The 16,277-nt window shown below is 45.3% G+C and overlaps 2 protein-coding genes across 15 annotated transcripts in view; both read right to left on the bottom strand.

Annotated features, from left to right (window-relative positions):
- ANXA2 (annexin A2) overlaps nucleotides 1-4,128 on the bottom strand; it is a 44,568-nt gene extending 40,440 nt beyond the window's left edge. The window contains exon 1 of the mRNA XM_057543365.1: nucleotides 4,090-4,128. The gene's annotated coding sequence lies outside the window, so the exon portion shown is untranslated. The remainder of the gene's footprint in view (nucleotides 1-4,089) is intronic.
- A 1,311-nt stretch (nucleotides 4,129-5,439) lies between these two features.
- The window catches only part of ICE2 (interactor of little elongation complex ELL subunit 2), a 93,042-nt gene continuing 82,204 nt past the window's right edge, over nucleotides 5,440-16,277 (bottom strand). For 10 of the 14 annotated variants that reach the window (XR_009007554.1, XR_009007553.1, XR_009007550.1 and 7 more), the window contains 2 exons: nucleotides 15,392-15,542; nucleotides 13,274-13,673 (listed from right to left, as the gene is read on the bottom strand). The gene's annotated coding sequence lies outside the window, so the exon portion shown is untranslated. Of the gene's footprint in view, nucleotides 5,459-9,965; nucleotides 10,222-12,140; nucleotides 12,892-13,273; nucleotides 13,674-15,391; nucleotides 15,543-16,277 lie in introns of those variants that run through there. The other 4 variants (XR_009007556.1, XR_009007552.1, XR_009007555.1 and 1 more) reach the window with 4 other exon arrangements.

Here is a 16,277-nt window from a genome sequence, read left to right as displayed (position 1 = left end):
GACTGAGTATCTCAAATGCAGTTCCAGTTCCATACATTCAGAGCTGGAGGCTTCAATTCCCAGCCTCTGTTCACATCTTTGTAAAGCCTGGTAGAGCAATTCAGGAGACAGCCTCTTTCTCATACGATATGCAGCTCTTCACCTTCTCCCACAGCTCAACTTCCACCTTTAATACCGTCAGGGCCCCTTGGCTCCTAGCTCTGTCCACGGGACAACGTGGAAAAGTAACCTACATCGCCTTGTGGCAAGAAAGGCAGGGAAGGAGGCAGCAAGGAGGAAAGATTTGCAAGTGGCCTTGGGACTCTGATTTCCTCGGAGCTGGGAGGGTGGGGACTAGGTGTGGCAGAGAGACAAAGGGCAAGGATTCCATGTGACGGCCACTCCCTTGAGTCAGAACTTCCCACCCCAAGCCTGGGAGTGTAACTCAGACCACTTAGATGCTACTGACTTCTGACAAGACTGAGCTCAGACGGTTTCACAGCTTCAGGTGTACCCTAGGGGAGACTTGGAGGTAATCTCACTGGAGCCACTGCGAAGAACAAGGCTGGGCATCTCCTGACCCCTACAGCTGACCTGCTCCCCAACAAAGGAGATGGGGACCGCCTCTGGCAACTGGAGGAGGAAAAACAGACCTGACAGTGAAAGAGCGGAAAAAAATTTTTTTAAAAGACTGGAATTTCCTCCTGATGTAGCCTACAGCTAGAATAGGGTGTAGCACCGGGGAGAAAAAGAGGGAGGTGGATTCCCATATGCATGCAAAAAAAAGAACATTCCATTTCTATTCTTTCTTTCTTTTTTTTTTTTTATTTTTGGCTGTGTTGGGTCTTCGTTGCTACCCGTGCGCGGGCTTTCGGCTTTCTCTAGTTGCGGCGAGCGGGGTCTACTCTTCATCGCAGTGCGCGGGCTTCTCATTGCGGTGGCTTCTCTCGTTGCGGAGCACGGGCTCTAGGTGGGCAGGCTTCAGTAGTTGTGGCTCGCAGGTTCTAGAGCACAGGCTTAGTAGTTGTGGCGCACGGGCTCGGTAATTGTGGCTCACGGGCTCTAGAGTGCAGGCTCAGTAGTTGTGGTGCACGGGCTTAGTTGCTCCGTGGCATGTGGGATCTTCCCAGACCAAGGCTCGAACCCATGTCCCCTGCATTGGCAGGCGGATCCTTAACCACTGCACCACCAGGGAAGCCTTCCGTTTATATTCTCACAGTCAAATCCAGAAGGCAGGTTAAGTCAATGATAACTTTAAACAACACTTTCCCTAAAGCAAGTAAACTATGAAGCTCAGGTCTGTGGAACAGCTGGATTAAAGGGGAAATGAGCCCCAACCAAGTTTGGAAACAAATATTAATTTGGGAGAACGTAAAGCTCAAAATCCAATTACTGTCTATACAATTCACTCGATTTTGTCTATTTTATTTTTTTCCCCACTAGATTTAAAGCCTAAAGAGCAGAGTTTTGTTTTTGTTTTTGTTTTGGTCTGTTTTGTTCAGTGCTATATCCTCAGTGCTTATACTGTGAGTAGAACATAGTAGGTGCTTAGTAAATATTATGGAATGAACAGATGTTTAAGGCATCCCAAGAGAGCCTGGGACTTCTATTTGTGACACACCCATGCTCAGTTTGTAAGAAATGCCTCAGCAGGCCTACAGCCCCACACAAGGGAAGACCAAGAACAAAGGCCAGATTCTAGGCCCGATGGTGCAAGAGCCTACAACCCTCAAAATCAATAACAATTAAAGAAGGATATCTACCTTGCCAGGAAAACTACTTAAATTAGAAATTAGTCAGGAAACCAGTGGCCACGATTGCCGGCACGTCAATCGATACAGCATTTTTAATAGCTCAAAGACAAGAGGATGTTAAGTATCGTGACCCCAGTCCAAGACCAAGCTCCTGCTCAAAGCCAGTGAGTCAGCAATATTTCCTGGGCATTTGCAACAGGCAAGCCATTTAGCACTGCAGGAAATCACAAAATCTAGGCGGTCCCCCAGACATAAACCTCCAACTAAAAAATTTACATTGATGGTCACACCCTTGCACTGCAGATGCAATCGATACCTCTGGAGAAAGCCTTGACTGAAGATTTGAGATAACAGGTGGAGTCAGAAGTGCTGTATGGGATGGTCTTAACACCACTGACCACTAAGGACACTGAACCGGGCCTCATATGAGATCTTCCTTCACAATGCCTGAATATTATATTATGTGGCTCCTTCCACAGCCTCAAATTCTATAAATTACAGATGTTTAGGTTTAAAAATGTTCTTGTTATCTTTTAAATAATACATCTCCCCTGGGTTGCTGAGGATTTCAGGACCATCAGCCATTCCTAACATTGAATATTAATGAATATTGACTCAATCTGCTAGTCTCTAGCTGGGTATGAGAACACTGAAGTGGGAGGGAGGGGGGAATGCAGCAGAACTGCAGAAGCAAGGACAGGCTTTTGTAATATGTCGGGGCCGGGGGCGGGGGGGGGGGGCGCGCTCTCCAAGGAGGCAGGAGGAAGAAAGAAAAGTAGAGAGGGTGATAAGGACATAATTTCCCAATTAAAATAATTTAATCAGGGCCAACCTTAAAACTTAGAAAACTTCCAGTAAAATACTTCAATGATTTACTCTTATGTATTATACCTCACCCTCCTCCCACCCTCCCTCCCCACCCACCATCACTCCCATCCCGCAAATTAGGCATGTACTATCAGTACTTTGATATAGTGCAGGTTAAGGTAGGGGTTTTCTGGGTTAGCCTGAGAACCTAAGCACCTTCTATAACATTGTTTCAGTGCTACAGCGCATTCTGCATTCGAAATGACCAAGTTCCGGACAGGCACAGTAGGGCACACTTTTGGACAGAACCCATCAGTACCGTCAGTATGAGCTCAGGGGTCCCGACCCCTGGACTCCAGGACCTTAGGGTTCCTGGTAAAGACCCAGCGTGCCCCATGAGGTTACTGTTCTTTTACCTTTAATAGCTTTAAAACGGCAAATCTTAACACAAAAAAAATGACACTCGGTTTTGGTAGGGCACTTAATGTTTTCAGTGTGCTTTACAAATTTATTTTTGAATGAACATGTTTTTTGGAATCTTCGATAATAACCCTATGTGGGGAAAGTAAGAATGTGCATTCTTAAACCACTTTCATAGATAAGGAAATTAATGTCCACACCTTTTTAACTGAGATTTGATGGAATCCAGGCCTACAACACCAGGCGCTGGGACCCATCTCACAGAGCTACAAGGAGCAGCCCCGGGGGGGGGGGGGGGGGGGCTACGCCCTTTTCTGTACCCTCTGTCCCTGACTCAATGTCGCATCAGCGCCAGTAAGTCAGTGACGATTCTCCCCACAGAACCACGGGGGAACACTTCCTTTCCTGATGCAAAAGTAGTCAACCAAATAACAAACTCTCCAGATACACGGAAATCAGAAGTTGCTCTCCTACAAGCTAAGCTAGACAAAGGAGAATGAGGGGAGGTTCTTCCGTTGCTTTGTTTTACTGGGGCAGGAGGTTGCTGCTAAAAACTCCCACCCCTCGTTCTCCCCCGACTGCTTCCCTCCTGCTCGTCGGCACAAGTTCCACAAATGCGCGTTTGTTTCAAGTAAAGTTAACTTGGAACAGATGGGGATTACTTTCTAGATAGCCGTAGCGCTAGTGTTAAACGTGGAGGGTGCCGCACGTCTGCTCTCCACCCGACCAGGGGCTCGCAGGGAGGCCACACCCAGCCCCCCAGCGGCGCCCGGCGCGTCTGGAATGCGAGGCCTCCCTCCGCCCCCCTCCCCGGCGCCACCTCGTCGGGCTTCCTGTGAGCACTTCGTGGGGGATGCCCGACCCCCTCCTTCTGCCCTGCACCCCACAGGCCGGGGCACACCCGGCCCCCCCTCACTCCTGTCCAGACCCCCCTCGCCACTGGGCGCCCTCCTCGCAAAGCTCCTAGTGCGGACCGTCCCTTCAGCCCCCTCCCAGGACGGCCTCCCGAGTCCCCGTCTCCAGAACTGCTCTTTGCAAGGCCGTCTCCTTCCCCCGCTCTCCACACTCCGCCAGCGCGGCGGCCCCGGGGCCATCGCGGGCGGGAGGGCGGGCAGGGCGCCCCGCTTACCTGGGCCAGGCGCACTGCGCTGCGAGCGTCGCCAGATGCAGAGCGGAGCCAGCTGACCTGGGTGGGGCTTTTATAGCCGCCACATCCTCGCGGTGCACGGGAGGCCCGCCCCGCCCGGCCCGCCCCGCCTTCTCCTGCTCCGGCCGCTAGCACCCGAGTCGGGGTGACTCAGACTCGCCGGCCCGCCCGCTCGGCCGCGGGGGACGCCTAGCCCTGGAACGTTCCCCGGGCCGCGCCAGTGGGAGCGGCCCCACGCCCACGGTTCTGCCCTCCGGTGAAGTGCCGCCGAGGCTTCCTCGAGCACCAGTACCGGCCTAGTTTCCTCCTCTCTTCCTCTTTTACTTCTCGAGCGCCACGTCGAGTGCGCAGCCCTGCCTCAGGTTAATACGTTTGCAAGACTTTCGTCGACTCTGACCTTAAGTCACTTTTTTGTTTGTTTAAGGCGTCAATGCAATGGAAGGAAGAATTGTCCCAAGAAACATAAATCGTGATTCCCCTGAGCTGGGCCGTTGGCATCCAGCTCCCCGTTACCGTCTGCAAACATATCAGCTTAACCTCTGACCGGCTATTGCCGGGAGGAGCGCGGGGAGGGAGATCCGCCGGGTCCTGGCGGGCAAAGGACTGGCCCCGCCCCGGCCTCGGAGCGCGCTGGGAGACGCGGAGTCACGGTGGGAGTTGGGTGGGGGGGGGTAGGAAGCCGAAGCCAGGAGCCAAGGTCCCACCCCGCCCGCCCGGGGAGGCGCCCTTTTCCCGAGCGCGCTCTGCTTGGCTTCCCTCCATGCCTCCCGCGACCCTCCGGGCCTCCCGCGCGTCCTCGTGGCAGGCCGTCCTGGGCTGGGTGGGGCCGGTGGCTTTGAACCTCGAGTTCCAACAAAGAAGTTTCCTCCCTTCCTTCTGTCCTAACTGCCGTTGTTTTTTGGGTTTTTTGTTTTTTCTCAGACTCAGCTCCCTGGCTTGGTTTTGCTGTTTCTCGCTTTTCTTCCACTCTCTGCTTCCACGAACCGCAGTGGCAACATGCAGGCAAACATGGCTTTGTGGTTGATTGCGCAAATACTGTACTCAGACCTCAAACTAGCAGGAGAGTTTTGCTAAGAATCCCAAAGATCTCTCTGCACCTTTGAATTCCTTCTTTTCACAGACCTCACTTAGCTCTTTCTCCTGATGCTTCTGTTTTAATCCTCCGTCTATCTTAACGTCCGTTTTTACTTTCCAGTTGAGCGTCACTTCACTCCTGGGAATCAGGAAACAGCAAGGCCAAGACATCGTTGCCAAGCTCACAGTCAAGTCCAGACCACAAATGGGGTCTCTGGACACTCAGCCCAGGGCACTGTTACCCGTTTCTTTCACTCAGAGTGAAACATTATAGGCACTGTCAGAAGGACAAATAGAAAATAAAGCAATTCTGTTGATACAATTTCTGATTTACATTTATAGCCCTTCAATTTAGAATGCAAGCTTTACAGCCTAAACATTTTGGAACAGAAGGAGAACACAGGCTGACCGTAATGGTGACCGGCATTCTGCTTCCCTTCTCTTCTCTGGGCCTCTGATGCCCAGCTGTGCTGTGAAAGGCCCTCTACAGAAGGTAAGATTTAATTCAAATCACGTGGAATACCTAAAAGCCAAGTAGCCAGAAGAATGCTTTTGCTTGTCTAGGGCATCCAGCAAAGCCAAACATACAGATCTGTCCAATAACCAGAGTCTGCTTCTTGCTACAGAACTTCACACTGGTATTTTCATAAAAAGGAAGCTATCAGAAGTCATGGTTTGCTCTTTCTGAGGAATGGGGGGCCAATTCTGCCAGTTTAAATGAGCTTTTGAATCTCTGAGTGCAAAGATCCTTTTTTCTTTCTTTCTCCTCCATGGCTGGAAGAATGTTTACAACAACAGATCTCAGATTGTGTCTGCTGCTGTGCGTTCTGTTCTCTAAAGCCTTGACTTTATTTATTTTTTTAATAAATTTATTTATTTTTGGCTGTGTTGGGTGTTCGTTTCTGTGCGAGGGCTTTCTCTAGTTGCGGCAAGCGGGGGCCACTCTTCATCGCTGTGCACGGGCCTCTCACTATCGCGGCCTCTTGTTGCGGAGCACAGGATCCAGACACGCAGGCTCAGTAATTGTGGCTCACAGGCCCAGCTGCTCCGCGGCATGTGGGATCTTCCCAGACCAGGGCTCGAACCCGTGTCCCCTGCATTGGCAGGCAGACTCCCAACCACTGCGCCACCAGGGAAGCCCTTGACTTTATTTTGTTCACACTTTCTCTGCTGCACCTCAACACTGCTAATTGTGCCTAGCTAGCAGTGATAGGCACTCACTAAAACTTACAGAATAATAGAATTATTCACCCAATAACAGAATGTTAGAGCAGAGAGGGTCCTTAAGAGACTAACATTTCCAATTCTTGATTTTTATAGATGAAGAAACTGGAGCCCAAATAAAGTCTCCTGCCCAGTCCAGAAATTTAAAAATGCACTCAAGTTACTTATTGCAGTTTAACAAATTACCACCAAAACTTAGTGGTTCAAACATAAATAAAACCATTTATTTGCTCATGATTTTGCAATATGGACAGGACTCAGGGGCAACAGCTTGTCTCTTCTCCATGGTGTTGGATGGGGCAGCTGAACTAGGGTTGTAGGATGGAAAGGAACTTCACTCATTTGGTGCCTCAGCTAGGGTTGCTAGAATGGCTGAGAGCAGCCCGGGTCCCTCCATCCTCTCATCTGCCAGGTCCTCCTCTCTACACCAGGATAATAACGGAAGCTGGCTCTCAAAAAGCAAAAGCTGAAGCTGCCAGGCCTCTTAGCTTGTGGGCTATCCAAAAATAGGCTGGATTGACTTTATGGGCTGTAGTTTGCCAATCTTTGCTTTAATCCATCATCTGGTTTTTGGCTTTGCCTTCTGGCCTCTTGATTCCACTCTCTTGAGATGTCTTTCCTTTTCCTTAAGAATGGTCCATATTTGTAGCTGAGTAGCTCTCTCAACCTGCTTCATGCTAGTAGAAACTTGAAGGCCCAGAAACTTCTTTTCAACTGTTTCTGTGTCCAACCTGGCAGTCCTTTCATTAATACAATTATCTTTAAAATTCTGTGGATTTTCTATAGATCTTATTGAGGTTCATTCCATGCTCCAAAATTCATATCCAATGCAATTTTCTCAAAAACTTTGTGGAATTTCTGTAAATCTTAATGAGGCTTAACTCCATGCTCCAAAACTCACATTGATTATTTTTTCTAATAATACATCTCTCTCTTTACTTTGAGCTTGTCAGGCAGGAACAATGCACTTAAGATTCTTAGAAGCCCTGAGATGGTCTTCAAAGTACCACGTTAAATCTTTCTGGAATTTTAAAAATAAAAAAAAGTTTTGGGGGCTTCCCTGGTGGCGCAGTGGTTGAGAATCTGCCTGCCAATGCAGGGGACACGGGTTCGAGCCCTGGTCTGGGAAGATCCCACATGCTGCAGAGCGACTAGGCCCCTGAGCCACAATTGCTGAGCCTGCGCGTCTGGAGCCTGTGCTCCGCAACAAGAGAGGCTGCGATAGTGAGAGGCCCGCGCACCGCGATGAAGAGTGGCCCCCGCTTGCCACAACTAGAGAAAGCCCTCGCACAGAAACGAAGACCCAACACAGCCATAAATTAATTAATTAATTAATTAAAAAAAAAAAAGTTTTGCAGCCACATGTGATTGGATCTTTATTCTGAGGCCATTTCTTACTTTGCAAATCTTTCATTGGCTAGAATTCTGCTTGAAAACCAAACATCTTTATTTAGTGCATTTTTTTTCTTCTTGTACTTTATCATAAGTGGCTAAAAAAGACCACTGGCATTTTCAGCATTCTGCCTGGAAATCTCCTTGACTAGATCCACAAGTTCATTAGGCACATTTTCTTATCACTCATGTTACCACAGGCAACAGTAATGTTAAACATTCTGCCAATACATAACCTGAGTTGCCTTTTCCCCAGCCTTCTGTAGCAATTTCCTTACCACTTTTCCAACCTCCACTAACAGTCTTCTCTCCGGTTACTGTCTGGAAGTAAAGTCAATGTCATATATTTTAGGTTTTTGTTATAGCAACACTCCACATCCACATACTAACTTCTGTTTCAGTGACCTATTACTAGGAAATAAACCACCTCCAAATCTTAGAAACTTAAAACAACAACCGATGTAGTTGTTCATGATTCCACATAGGGCAGAGTTCATGGAGTCAACTCATCTCTGGTCTATTTAGAGTTGTCTAGGGAGACTCAAATGAGGCTGGAAGATCCACAAGGGCCTGCCTCCAGCAGGGTAGTTACTGATCTTCAAGAGTGAAAGTGGAAGCTGCTGGGCCCAGAAGTAGAACAGTGCCACTTCCGCTGCATCCCATTGATTAAGGGAAGTCATATAACCCAGATTCAAGGGAAGGGGAAATAGATTCCACCTCTTCATAAAGGGAGAGACATATGTTTACATGAGTGGAAGGAGTTGTTGGCAACCACCTCTGTAGACAATCTACCACAATCCTTAAACTAGTAAGTGGCAGAACTGAGGGTAGAATACATCTGTCTGCCTTTCAATCCACTGCTTTTTCCATTACACCATATCTCTCACATACCACCATTGCTTCAGGGAGACACAGGCTGTCTCCAAGTCCCCTACATTATATGGCTTAGAGTCTCACCAACCATAAAGCTGCTATTACCTTCAGGCTTGTTATATGCAATCAGTATATAATAATGTATTATATTTGAAGACGTGGCCAGAAGAGGAAAAAGATCTATCTGGAAAACCCAACATCCAAATAATAGGAGTTCTAGAAAGAAAAATAGGGAAAATGGAGGGGAGAAAATCACCAAGAAATAACTGAAGACCATTTTTTAGAACTGAAGGCTGAGTCTTTAGATTGAGAAAGCTATAAGAAATGGAAAAACAAACCCAAGGCACATTATCATGAAATTTCAGAACACTGGATGGGGCCAGGGAGAAATTCCTAAAAGATTCCAGAGAGATTAAAAAAATAAGTCATATATGAAAGGTAAGAAAGGAGAATGTCATGATAAGACTCAGATCTTAGTTTCCAAATACTATTCCCCAGTAAATGGTCTAGTTCTTAGAGAAATGGCTGGTTCCAGAGGTGGGACAGAGAGAAAATACGTGATGGGCTTTGTGCTAAATGACTTATGGGAACATAGCAAAAAGACACAAAAGCCAACTTGAAGGGATTCTCACTGGTTAAAACTGGGGGCAATTTGAGCATCATATTGAATAATGATAGGAACTGATGATACACATTGAATAGTCTAACTGATAGTAAAATAGAAAATACACAAAGAGGGGACAGAGAAAGCTCTTAATTAGAGAAGAATGCTAACAATGTATCAGGAAAGATAAATATAAAAAATCGTTATTTTGCAACTAGAATTCCATACCCAGCCAAACAATAAATCAAGAATGCATGCATAGGGCTTCCCTGGTGGCGCAGTGGTTGAGAGTCTGCCTGCCAATGCAGGGGACACAGGTTCGAGCCCTGGTCTGGGAAGACCCACATGCCGCGGAGCGACTGGGCCCGTGAGCCACAACTACTGAGCCTGCGCGTCTGGAGCCTGTGCTCCGCAACAAGAGAGGCCGCAACAAGAGAGGCCGCGACAGTGAGAGGCCCGCGCACCGCGATGAAGAGTGGCCCCCGCTTGCCACAACTAGAGAAAGTCCTCGCACAGAAACGAAGACCCAACACAGCCATAAATAAAATTAAAAAAAAAAAAATTAAAAAAAAAAAAAAAAAAAAAGAATGCATGCATAATTAAGTTTTCAAAAACGTTGTTTATGCCTATGTGCCCTGTGTTAGTTTCCTAAGGCTGCCATAACAAATTACCACAAACCTGGTGGCTTAAAAGAACACAAATGTATTCTCTTGCAGTTCTGGAAGCCAGAAGTGTGAAATTGAGGTATCAGCAGGGCTACACTCCCTCTGGAGGCTCTAAAGCAGAATCCTTCCTTGTCTCTTCCAGCTTCTGGCGGCCCCAGTCATTCTCTGTGACTGTATCACTCCAATCTCTTCCTCCATCTTCACAAGGCCCTCTTCTCTGTTTCTGCATCTTCTCCTCTTCTGTCTTTCAGAAGAACACTTCTCATTGGATTTAGGAACAACCTAGATAATTGAGGATAATCTCATCTTGAGATCTGTAACTTAATTACATCTGCAAAGACCCTTTTTCCAAATTAGGAAATAGTCACAGATTCTGAGGCTTAGGATGGAGACATAAGCTTTGGGGGGGGCACCATTCATCCCACTATGCACCCCGTCTCAGGAGACTTCTGAATGATGTACTTCACCAAAACAAGAGAATAAAGCAAAAACAGGAGCATTGGATCCAGAAAACAAGGGGTTCAATGCACAAATAAGTGAACAGAATTCCCAGAATGATGGGGAAGAGAGAACTTGGAACAATAGCTGTGCAGCAGGCATATAGAGCAACCAGTCTAAGGAATTCCCTGGCGGTCCAGTGGTTAGGACTCCGTGCTTTCACTGCCGAGGGCCTGGGTTTGATCCCTGGTTGGGGAACTAAGATCCCACAAGCCGTGCAGCATGGCCAAAAAAAGAAAAAAAAAAAAGAGCAACCAGTCTAGCTTGGAGAAGAGGACCAAAGGCTCCAGCACAAATGCCTCAGAAAAAGTAGGAGGAAGAAATTACCCCAGGTGTTTGAACATACTGAGAAGACATTAACAGCTTCACTGGATGGCTTAGGAATGAATTTGTGAGCGTGATAAGAAAAACTATTGATATCAAATGAAAAGCTCCAGGAAAACAAAAAATTATTGCAGCATGCTATAAACTGAATGTTTATATCCTCCCCACATTCATATCTTGAAACCTAACCCTGTATGTGAGGGTATTTAGAGATGGGGCTTTGGGGAAGTGATTAGGCCATGAGAACAGAACGCTCATATGGGATTAGTACTTTTATAAAAGAGGCCAGGCATAGAGAATGGACTTCATGAAGGACACGGGGAGGGGGAAGGGTAAGCTGGGATGAAGTGAGAGAGTAGCATTGACATATACACACTACCAAATGTAAAACAGCTAGCTAGTGGGAAGCAGCCACATAGCACAGGGAGATCAGCTCAGTGCTTTGCGGCCACCTAGAGGGGTGGGATAGGCAGGGTGGGAGGGAGACGCAAGAGGGAGGGGATATGGGGATCCACGTATGCATATAGCTGACTCACTTTGTTATACAGCAGAAACTAACACAACACTGTAAAACAATTATACTTCAATAAAGATGTTAAAAAAAAGAGGCCCAGGGAATTCCCTGGGGGTCCAGGGCCCAGGTTCAACCCCTGGTTGGGGAACTAAGATCCCACAAGCCTCATGGGTCCTAACCAGATCTTGATCTTGGACTTAGCTATCTCCAGAACGGTGTGAAATAAATTTCTGTTGTATATAAGCCACGCAATCTATGGCAGTTTGTTATAGCAGCCCAAATGGACTGAGACGCAACATATTATATTCTCCAAAGATGACCACAGTAATATTTCCCATCCCAGATGCTCTTCTAGAATTTTGCCACTTCCCCATCAAGAGGAGGAGGGTATGCCCAGTCCGCTTGAATCTCATGACGTGCTGTGACTTATTTGACCAACAGAATACAGCATAAGTCATGCTACGTGACTTCTGAGACTAGATCCTGATTGCATTTCTACCTTGTTTACTTGAGACATTTGCCTTGGAATCCAGCCACCATGCCATGAGGAAGCCCAAGCAGCCTATGGAGAGGTTCCAAAGTCTACACCTGACAGCCAGTACCAACCTGACATCTGTGTGAGCTATATTGAAGGTGGACCACGCCAGCTAAATATGAGTGGAGACAAGCCTTTCCTACCAAACTCTGTCCAAACTGCAAACTAGTGAGCAAAACAAATTATTGTTTTAAGAAACTAAATTTGGAGCTGGTTACTTATGCAGCAACATATAGCTGAAACAGTTGCCATGAGAAGGAAATGTAAACATAACACATTACCTGGCTCTATGTTTCCATAATCATAATTCTGTAAACAACATTAGAGAAAAATAATGTAACCATTTTGAGATTCTGTGTGTATACTGTAGGTGAGGAGTAAAAGACCTTATTTTCCATTAGTACACAATAGATACTACTTAAAACTGAAAAATTAAGAAACATTGGCATGTTATTTAAAAATATAGTGGTGAATCTCCACAAGACATAACTACAAGTGTTGAAAATATTTGGCTTTTGGGAGCAGGAATTGTGGGTATTGTGGATCAAGTTAAGTAATTGCTACCTGGGAGGGAAAGAGAAAGAGAGAGAGAGAGAGAGAGAGAGAGGGAGCGCGCGTGTGGAAGCTATCATAGAAAATCCAAATTCCTGACTCAATATACATTCTGATTTTTTTTTCCTTAGCAACCTTTTCTTTAAAGTGGGCAACAACATACTCAGCTAAAAGATTGCAGTTTTCAGCTTCAAGAAAATCTCCTTAAAGAGAAAACAGACAATTGACATGGGGTTTTTACTGTTGTTTGTTTTAGTTTGTTGGTTTGGTTTGGTTTGGTCTGGGTTTTTTTTGCTGAACACCCTTTTTTCTCCTACTTCCTTTGCTTCATACTTGATGTGATGTCTGGAGCTCCCTCAGTTACTGTGGACCTTGAGGAAAACTGGAAGATGGAAAGTAGGCACAAAGGATGGAGATCAAAAAACTGGAGGATGAAAACAAAAGCTCAGGGCAAACAGTCAGGAGGAGGCTCTTTTCCTGATGAGTGTGAAACCATCAACTCAGTCCTGGACTGCTTTCCTCCGGATTTCTTGTACATGAAAGAAAAAATAAATTTCTACCTCACTTAAAGTACTTACATCCAGTCTCTGTTACTAACAAATAAGCTTAACTCTGATTTATATAGAATGATATAGAATTTTGTGTAAATATGTGACTTTTAGAATTATTCACCTGTATAACTTAGCTGAAGATAAATATTAAAAGAGGAGGGAAGATGGAAGGGAGGGAGGTAGAGAGGAAGAAAGGAAGGAAGGGAAGGAGGGAGGGAAGGAAGGAAGGGAAGGAGGGAGGGAAGGAAGGAAGGAAGGAAGAGAGGGAGGGAAGAAGGTAGAGGAGAATCAGAGAGACTGAGTCCGTGAACAAGAGTGGGGCTTGGAGTGAACCAGTTCTGGCGTCTTGTTCTGTTTCTGTTTTGTTTTTTTTTTAATAAATTTGTTTATTTATTTTTGGCTGCGTTGGGTCTTCGTTGCTGCGTGTGGGCTCTCTCTAGTTGCGGCGAGCGGGGGCTGCTCTTCGTTGCGGTGTACGGGCTTCTCATTGTGGTGGCTTCTCTTGTTGCGGAGCACAGGCTCTAGGCGTGCGGGCTTCAGTAGCTGTGACATGCGGGCTTCAGCAGTTGTGGTGCACGGGCTCTAGAGTGCAGGCTCAGTAGCTCTGGCGCACGGGCTTAGTTGCTCTGCGGCATGTGGGATCTTCCCGGACCAGGGCTCGAACCCGTGTCCCCTGCATTGGCAGGTGGATTCTTAACCACTGCGCCACCAGGGAAGTCCCTCTGCTTCTTTAACAACCACAATGTTCTCATTTGTGATACTGCAAGACAAATGTAAAGATTAGACGAAGTATAAAAAGTGCCTGGTGTATTGTAGGTGTTGAAAAAACAGTGGCTATTTCATTGGCTTTTTGAGTCCTTTCAGCATCTAGCCCTGCTGAACTCATGATACGGTTTCAATACACACTTGTTGAATAAAGGTATCATGACCCAAACCACACAGAGTACTCTGTGTGGTCAAACCACAGTTTCTGTTTTGTTTTGAGATATTTTCAGTGAAATGTCTGCAGTGACTTCAACCTCTCTTTCCCAGCTGTAACATATACTTTTGGTCTCAATTCATTCTCTACAAGGCATCCAGAATATCTTTCTAAGAAATAGGTCTGATTACATGACCCCTCTCTGGAAACCCTTCTTGGTAGGTAGGGTCTGACTGACCTGACAGCCAATTGCCCACATCTTTCCCTTCACTCCCACCTTGCACCACTGCCAATCATACTCACACCTCCATATGCCTTTCTCCACGCTGCTTCCCTGCCTGGAATGCCCTTTCCCACTTTCCTTAATAGTGAGTTTCTCCTCATCCTTCAAGCATCAGAGCAAATATTATTTTCTCATGAAGGAAAACCTTTCCCAAGCCCTGCGGGCAGATTTGGTGCTTATCTGTTTCTCTTGACATTTTTAATGTCCTTCTCCTCTCTCAGTTATCACCTTGCATTGTTATTCTTTAGTTTGTTGGTCTCTGCAACTAGGCAGGAGCCCCTGGAGGACAGGCATTTGGTTGTTACTGGTTGTGCCAACACTCTTACCCAGTACCTCTTACTATTGGATTTCTCTCCATAAAACATTACCTTGCCCTTATTCATACTTAAACTTGCCTGGCAAAAACTAAAAGGCTGATAGTATCCAGTGTGGTTGGAAATGGCTGAAATGGAAATGCTTATATGTTATCAGTGAGAAGGCAATTTAGCGGTATCTATCAATATTTAAAATGTTCATACCCTTCGATTCAGTGATTTTGCTTCACGAAAGCTATCCTGGGGCTTCCCTGGTGGCGCAGTGGTTGAGAATCTGCCTGCCAATGCAGGGGACACGGGTTCGAGCCCTGGTCCGGGAAGATCCCACATGCCGCGGAGCAACTAAGCCCGTGAGCCACAGCTACTGAGCCTGCGCGTCTGGAGCCTGTGCTCCGCAATAAGAGAGGCCGCGATAGTGAGAGGCCCGCGCACTGCAATGAAGAGTGGCCCCTGCTTTCTGCAACTAGAGAAAGCCCTCGCACAGAAACGAAGACCCAACACAGCCAAAAATAAATTAATTAATTAATTAAAAAAAAAAAAAGAGCTATCCTGAAAAGGGTGTCATACATGACCACAACATATGTGTATAAGGATTTTTATTGTAGCATTATACGGTTGATATGCCCTAAGTGCTCATCAGTGAGGCTAAATTAAAATTAATTATGAAATATCTCTCATCAGTGAGGCTAAATTAAAATTAATTATGAAATATCTGTATTATCGACTGAAGCTAGATCAATATGGACAGTTTTCAAAAATATAGAGTAAAACAGAAGAGAAAGCAGAATGTGAGTGTAAACCTGTGTCTTGTTGGCATGCTAAGTTATTGCAATACTGATATATACAACATTATGAAAACAGATCTGGCTACACATATCCACCCCATCATGATCACTCTTATATTAAGTTGCTGAGATATTGGGATGCTTCCTGAGCCATCAGAGTAGCATCTTAGGTCTTACCTCAGTGCATTTTGTTGCATTTTTATGGTTCGGCAAGTCAGAGGATAAATATTTCAAACTCTCTCAGCCTCTATCATTCCTTCAAGCAGCATTTTCCACAACATATATACAAATATTACTTAGGTGTTAAGTGTCTGGAAAAATCCTAATTCTGTAATAAAAAATATACCTCTTAGCCATAAGAGTTTGCTTAAAATAGGACAGTATTTTTCATAAAATAAAATATGTTTAGTGAGTATGAAAACACACATAAAGATAACTACACTTCAAATGTTTTCATCCTTATTAAATGTCTACTAGATACATTTTGAGTGTTTGAATATTTTTTTACTTTAAAGACCTTACAACTCCTGAGTTAAAAAAAGTCCATTAGACCAATAATATTAATTTGACTCTAGTTTTAAGTTAATAGCTATGTATGTACATTTACATATTTACATATGTGTGTAGGTGTCTACATGTATGTATACACACACATGCAAATATATGGAAGGATATACACCAAGCTGATATTGATTAGCTCTTGGGAAAGAAGAAGATTGGTGTGTATGTGTAAAGGAGAATGCTCACCTTTTATACACTTCTTTATATTATTTGATTTTTGTTAACAATGAATACATATTACTTCTGTAATTTTATACACAGTTGGAAAAAGACATAGTGAAAAGAGGGCTTCCGTCTTACACACTAAGATTATAACAGCCTGTGGCAGGCTTTGGGGAAAACGTCAATCTTCCTGATGGTATTTTTTCAAATATATTCAAGAAAATACAATTAAAGAACTATAGAGTAAAAGTTGGATATCACAGCACCCTCTGCAGACAAAGAAAACACTCAATCTAGTAACATTTCATTTGGTTGTTTTTAAACCAACATTTCTTTGTTT

The sequence above is a fragment of the Balaenoptera acutorostrata genome, chromosome 3, assembly GCF_949987535.1.
Source record: "Balaenoptera acutorostrata chromosome 3, mBalAcu1.1, whole genome shotgun sequence".
Lineage (NCBI taxonomy): Eukaryota > Metazoa > Chordata > Mammalia > Artiodactyla > Balaenopteridae > Balaenoptera > Balaenoptera acutorostrata.
This window is presented reverse-complemented; position numbering and strand designations above follow the sequence as displayed.